The 6,693-nt window shown below is 42.7% G+C and overlaps 1 long non-coding RNA gene across 1 annotated transcript; it reads right to left on the reverse strand.

Moving 5' to 3' along the window:
* Positions 1-1,803: 1,803 nt before the first annotated feature.
* Positions 1,804-4,215, reverse strand: LOC309525730. The gene is made up of 2 exons (XR_014216514.1): positions 2,916-4,215; positions 1,804-2,786 (listed from the first exon to the last, which is right to left on the reverse strand). It is a non-coding gene; the product is annotated as an uncharacterized lncRNA (long non-coding RNA).
* Between the last annotated feature and the right edge of the window lie 2,478 nt (positions 4,216-6,693).

Raw genomic sequence — 6,693 nt, forward strand, 5'->3', positions numbered from 1 at the left:
CCTAAAAGTCAATTAGCCTCAACAGCTTTATTAAAATAGCAATAAATATAAAATGCTAATAATATGGACAAGCCAAATCAAAGCCCCAGTGTGACGACCTTCCTAAATGCATTTAATGCCTTCCTTTTTTTAATCACCTTGAATCACCTTCTGAATGCGTGAAAGAGAAATGCATGACTTTACATTACGTTAAAACTTTCCCTCGGGACATCTGAGTAATGAATGGGAAAGCTCTCTTCATTCGGCTCCTTTCCCCATAAATCAGCCAAGAGATTATTTCTCTCTTTTTTTCTTTACTCTGTCTCGCTGGCCAGAGGCACCTCTGTGATTGATAGCACTGGCACTTGTGCTTTTTCTAGTTACAATGTGCAGCTCCTATGACTGTGCACAATGTTCACTCTTGTCTATTTGACAGCAAGTGCTGAATGGGGAGGAAACAGGTAGCCTGCACTCACATTTTCATAATTGCAAATGGGTGGAAGTTAACTAAGTCTTACTCAGAGTGGACCCACTGATTTTTATGATCTCTGGCAGGCAAGCAAGTCCCAATAAGAAGTAATGACTCTCCAGCAGTTTTGTGTACATTTATTTTCAACAAAACACATTCTCGCCTCCTCGCATTGATGATAGTTGGTCAGTCTGAATCTTCACCCCTCGCACAGCAGGAAGGACGCCAAACTCCCACCTTTCCCCTCTTGACCTTCTGTTGCCCTCTGATCTTGTCCAGGCTCCTAGAACGGGGACTGAGAGCCTGGCCTTCGCCCTCCCCACTTTCACCTGACACAGTCTCAGACCTCTGCTTATCTGCTGATTGCCTAGCAACTCTCTGGCTGCCTTCTAACCCTCCTGCTTCTTGAGAGCGAACAGTGTCTTCTTTTGGGAGGGGGGGTCAAACTGCCCTTTCTCAGCTCTGTCAGCCAGCTCTCATTTACAGAGTCAGTCCCTCTTTCACTTAGCTCAGTTTCTGAGTCTAACTCTTTCCCTGTGCTCTGGTGAGCCACATTCCTAACAGTTAGGGCCTTTAATTTCACTGTGTCTATTCTGAGTAAAATGTAGTTTCATACCACGCAATGATTTGAAGGCTGCACTCCTATACTCACTTACCTGGAAAGTGTGTGTGTGTGTCACACATACTTTCCAGGTAAGTGGGTATACACACACACACACAAACACACAATTGTTCTGTTAGGCTCTATGTTAACTAACTTATTATCTATCCTGTCACAGCTCAAGGCAATAAAGTATTTTAAAGGATACAAACACAACCAAAAACTTTGATTGAATAGCTATTGTGACTCAGTAGTTTAGTTGTGTCAGTTCTTCACTCTCAGATTACATCCAAGCAGACCAAGGGTTCAGATTCCACCATTCCTCTAATGTTGGCAGCCAGCACAGGTATCTGCATCTCACAAAATGTTTGGTGGAGTCAGTAGTAGGCATTATGCATTCACTTTCCGCAGCCATTTGTGTTATGTACTGAAGTTCTCACCCTGGGCCAGCAGGGGGATACTGTAGATAGTTATGCAAATAAGGGATCGAAAGTGACGTTCAGTGATTGGATAGTTTTAGAAAGTTGTTACAGTTACGTTGTACTGGAGCTCTATATAAGCAGGCTGACTGAACCCTTCAGTTCAGTTCTGTCCTGGCCTGTGAATAAACAAGAACTGTTTGAAGAATCGCTGTGTCGTCTGATATGTTCACCCACAACTTAACAGGCCCCACTTGGCACAATGACCAGAAACCCCCCCCCCCAAAGTTAACTAGGCTGGCGTACCACATTTAAATTTCATTCTGAAAACTCAGTATGCTAAATAATTTTATTTCATTTTTAAAGGGGATGAGGAAGGGATGTATGTAGGAAGACACTCTTGGGAAATTTGCCAATGCTCCAGATATTTTGGATGTGTTAGACTAGGACCTGCCAAAGCAGGGTTCAAATCCCAACTCAGCCATGAAGTCCACTGGGTGACCTTGGGCCAGTTCCTCTCTTTCTCTCAGCCCAACACATGAAACCGGTCCATTCAGTTCTGTATTGTCTACACCACCGGTCTTCAGCTGGTGGGTTGGCACCCACTAACATGCTGCAGCCCAATCCAAGGTTGGTTGCAACCAGAGAGCTACCACCCTGCCAATATATGGGAAAAGATTAAGAAATGGGTCCCCAAATGCATGTATGATTAAAAGTAGGTCCTGGGTCTTCAAAGGCTGAAGATACTTGGTTTGCGCTGATTGGCAGCAGCCCTCCAAGATTTCAGGCACGATCTCTCCCAGTCCCACCAGGAGATGCTGGGGACTGAACCTGATGCCTTCTGCATGCTAAGCACCTGTTCTACCACTGAGCTATGGCCCTAGCTCACAATATTGCTGCCAGGATAAAGTGGAGAAGGTGGAGGCTGAAGTGTGTATGCTCTGTGGAGGAAAGGTGGGATAAAAGTGTAAGAAGGAATAAAGTATGTAAACTAGCCTAGAAGTGAATAAACTACAGTATATTTTTATCTTACTCTCCTAATAATTTGTATATAAATTATAAAAGTGGTATATAAATTTTGTTAAATAAAAAGAGGAAATGTTCAGACTTTCAAACAGTGTATTATACCTGAGCCTTCATTGCTGAAACTCCCAACAGCATTTTTGTGCTCACAAACACCTGATGAAGGAACCATTGTGACATAACCCATTCAAGCAGATATAAGGGGCAACAGGCTGTCAACAGTGGCAGTAGTTGGGAGCTCCCTGCTATTAAAAAGCCACAGGAAGTCTTTTCGTACTGCCTGAGGAATTAATCCCTTATTTAACGTGCAGAATTGCTGGGTCGATTGAACAGGACTAAAGTTAACATTTGCTTGGATTTGGCCCCATTGATAGGGAACTGCCTGCTGCGTCCTCCGCCTTGAAGTCACCCTGGCCTCCAGCACCTTCTTCAGCATGTCCAACCCATCTAAGAGGCGTATGATAATGGTGTTCTACTGGATTAAGAAGAAGCCCCAGACAGAGAAGCCGTGCTCTACCACCTCGGCCAGACCCTCTGCCTCTGCGCCGGCTTGCAACACTCCTCACATTTCACCCTACTTCACGAGGAGCAAGGCACAACCCGCTCCGCTCAGGAGGTCCAGCAGGCGCAAGGTGCCGCGATTGCCGAATCTCACCGACCCCAAGTTTTTAAGATCGGTCATTGGCAGCGTTGGCCGGAAGAGAGCCCGCAGGCGTGGCAAGCCAAAGAAGACTCCGAGACTTCTGGTTTAACCACGGACATCATAGAAGCGCGGAAAAACCTCTCTGAGGATTTCCAAGTGGCGCGGGGGCTCTGGGGGTGGCGCAAGGGCACTGTGCACCTCCAAACCTCAAGGGGATCATCCTTGGGGGACAGGGGCACCCAGCGACGCCACAGCTGCTCCCCTGTTTTCTTGGGGTTTTTTTTAAAGGCCCAAGAGCGGGACTGAGTGGCAGGCGTGAAAGGGAAAGCACCCCCCCCACGCTGTGCTGTCTCTAGAAATGTATAGAAATGAAGAGAAGATGTATATTAAGATGTATATTAAGAAAACCACAACTGGGAAGGAAGGAAGTCGAGGCGTGATTTTACGCAATATAAATAAGATGATATTAAAAATGATTGTAAAGACTGTTTTATTTTGTTTGTGGGAAAATTCAATAAAAAGTATTATAAAAACAAAACAAAAGAAGACTCCAGCAGGAACAGGAAAAGGGGTGAGGGCTAGGCTAGAGGAAAGAAGGCTCCAAAGCTATTTGCGGGGTGGGATTGCTTTGGAAGATGCCTTTTCACAATCTCTGCCCTTGAACCATGTAAGGACATAAGAAGTCCCTGCTGGATGAGGCCACATTGGCCTGTCTAGTCCAGGATCCTGTTCTCACAGTGGCCAACCAGAGGCCTGTGGAAACAAGAGCATTCTGTATTCCTATACTTTCCATCAACTACTATTCACAAACGTTACTGCCACTGACTGTGGAGGTAGAGCATAGCCATTGTGCCTAGTGGCCATTGATAGCCTTCTCCTGCATAAAACCATCCAAGTTGGTGGCCGTCACAGCTTTCTGTGGGATTGAGCTTCCAGAGGGGTAGCTGAGCATGCCTGCTGCAGCAAAAACAGGCATTAAAAGCACATTTCTCCCAAAGAAGTACTGGGAACTACAGTTTGTAAAAGGTGCTACAAATTGTAGCTAGGGGGTAGAAGGGTACTAATCTACAGTTCCCAGGATTCTTACAGGGGAGAAGCAATCATGCTTTTAATGTATGGTGTGTACACAGCCTCAAATTAGCTACGCCTGCTCTGTAATACTAGAGCAATGATTATAATGCATATTGTTGTTGTACTTTTATAAATATTATAAAATCCATTCTTGCAAGCCATGTAGTCTGGAATAAACTCAGTCACCTCTCCCATCATTAATTGTAGTCATAGGAGTTCCTACATGCAAATGGAGTTCATTAATAATAACTAATAACTGAAGTCTTATAAATAAGTAAGTATATAAATAATTTTCACAAAAGTTATGCTGACAAATAATTTTATTTCAAGGCTTGAATTGTATCTGCATATAAAGACAAAACTGAAAATACAGATATACAATTGGGAATATGCTGACCGAGGCCCCCTTTGGAACCGGAGGCCCGGGCCAAGTGGCCCATATGCCCCCCCCCCTCTGTCTGGGCCTGGCTCTCAGTGATACGGGACAGGAGCCAAACTGTCACACCTGACAACAAAGGCAGCTAAAGTACATAATGTGGGATTTCACTCCTGGTAATTCTGCCATGGTGAGAGGTTGCTCTTTTCTATATAGATTTCCAGTTGTGTCATGCAGTTTATCAGTCTTATTCTGAAGACGGTTCTGAAGCCTCATCTACACAGTACTCCAAGCTCACTAGTGGAGATGGAATCACCAGCTCCTCAAACTGTGCATCAAAATATCCACAAAGCTAATTGTCATCTTACAAGGAAGGTGATGGTCTTTGTCTGCTTCCTTAATATTTCTAATTTTCTAAAAAAAAAAAATATCAGCTGCATTTCATGAAGCAGAGGAATATATTGTTTGTGGGAAAGGATATCACATGGACTTTGCTCTCAGAGTTTTATCAAGATAATGAAGTCAATTTGCACAGAGGAAAAGAGGGAGAGAGGTGTTGAGGCATCTGATCAAGGCCTGTATTTTAAAATGAGCTTAAAAATATATTTGTAAATGTTTGTATGTTTCATGCCAGGCATAAAGCAGCTGGCTAAGTACTTTGGCAGTTGTTTATCTTCCTGCTCTCCTGGACAGGGCCCCCCTGATTTATAGCAGTACCAGGAGACAAGTTTCTCAAAGTTGTAAAAGGGAATTACAGGCTGGGAGCAAAGGTTACATTGACCCTGCATATTACAGAATACAATCAAGCTGCAAAAACACTAATTAAGAGTTGGTAAATAGTAAGATTTATTGTTTAACAGAAAATAAAAGGGGGCTGGGCTGAGGAAATATAAGTGCTGGCCATCAGGGCTAGAGTGGGCAGAGCTTTTGGTAACCATATACCACTGTGCCTATCATTTATTTGTCTGACAAATAAATTATTATTTTAATTTCTCTATTGCTGCGTTGAATATTTCATTCCAGCTAAGCGTTAACCACAAGCAGGGTGCTACATTTTGGAGGGCCAAATATCTTTAAGATCAGCAAAATGGCATATATTCATTATACTAGGGCAGAAAGGCGGCAAATCTGCCAATTCTGCATAAGGGGGCATTCAAATAGTAAAGAAAATAAAGGATATTTGTTAACCAAGCTGCTCTGATACTACATTCTGTTTTTTAAAGCACCGCAGGGTGTCTGCTGAGGAAAAGGAATCAGAAAAAGGAGGAGGTAATTACTGGCTTCACAATATTGGAAGATTTCAAAGAGCCTTAGCAGGGTTGGGATTGCCAAGGAAACCTGTTCCTGGTTGCACAGACAGAGCTCCTGCAAAACTAAGCAGAGAGTAGCTGCATGATTATTTCACTTGGAACAAAACCAGTAAAACACTAAGTATGTTTTATATCATGTGTGTTAAAAACACAAAGGCCCTGAAACACTTGCTAAGGCACCCTTGTAACTGTGACTCTTATTGTACTAAGAGCAGTCGTTTACATATCTTAACTAGACAGTCTATAAAAGTCTGGTTCCATTTTATGGAAAGCTTGAATAAGTCAGAACCAGGTCCCAATAAGGCCAGGGAATGTTTGATATTCAACCACATTTTTTACATGAACAACTGACTTCCCTGCTATCTCAGAAATATACCTAAAGTTAACACAAAATGGATTCATAAACTGCAGTAATTTCTGATTCTCTTGCTCCAGTTAAAGCTTTATGATGAATAGTCACTGCATACATATTTTTAAATCTTCAGGTTAAGAGAAGAGTTAAGCTACTTACAAGTTCACTTACGTTCTGCGGGGCATGGAAATTGAAATTTAAGGCAAATTACAAACATAATTTGGCCTTAGTACCTTAGCACCTTAACCATCTATCTTTAAAGCAACTTATGTGGGAGGAAATTTCATTTTCTCTATGACTGAAAACAAGTTGGCTATGACTTTATTTATCATAGGAGAATTAGCTGTGAAGTCCTAGTTCAAATTTCTTCTCAGACATAAAATTCTCATTTCACAATTCCCCAATTATGGCTGCTATGTTGGTTACTGTGGGATGCATTTAACATTACAT

This window comes from Podarcis vaucheri (genome assembly GCF_965113315.1).
Source record: "Podarcis vaucheri genome assembly, chromosome: 1".
Classification (NCBI taxonomy): Eukaryota; Metazoa; Chordata; class Lepidosauria; order Squamata; family Lacertidae; genus Podarcis; species Podarcis vaucheri.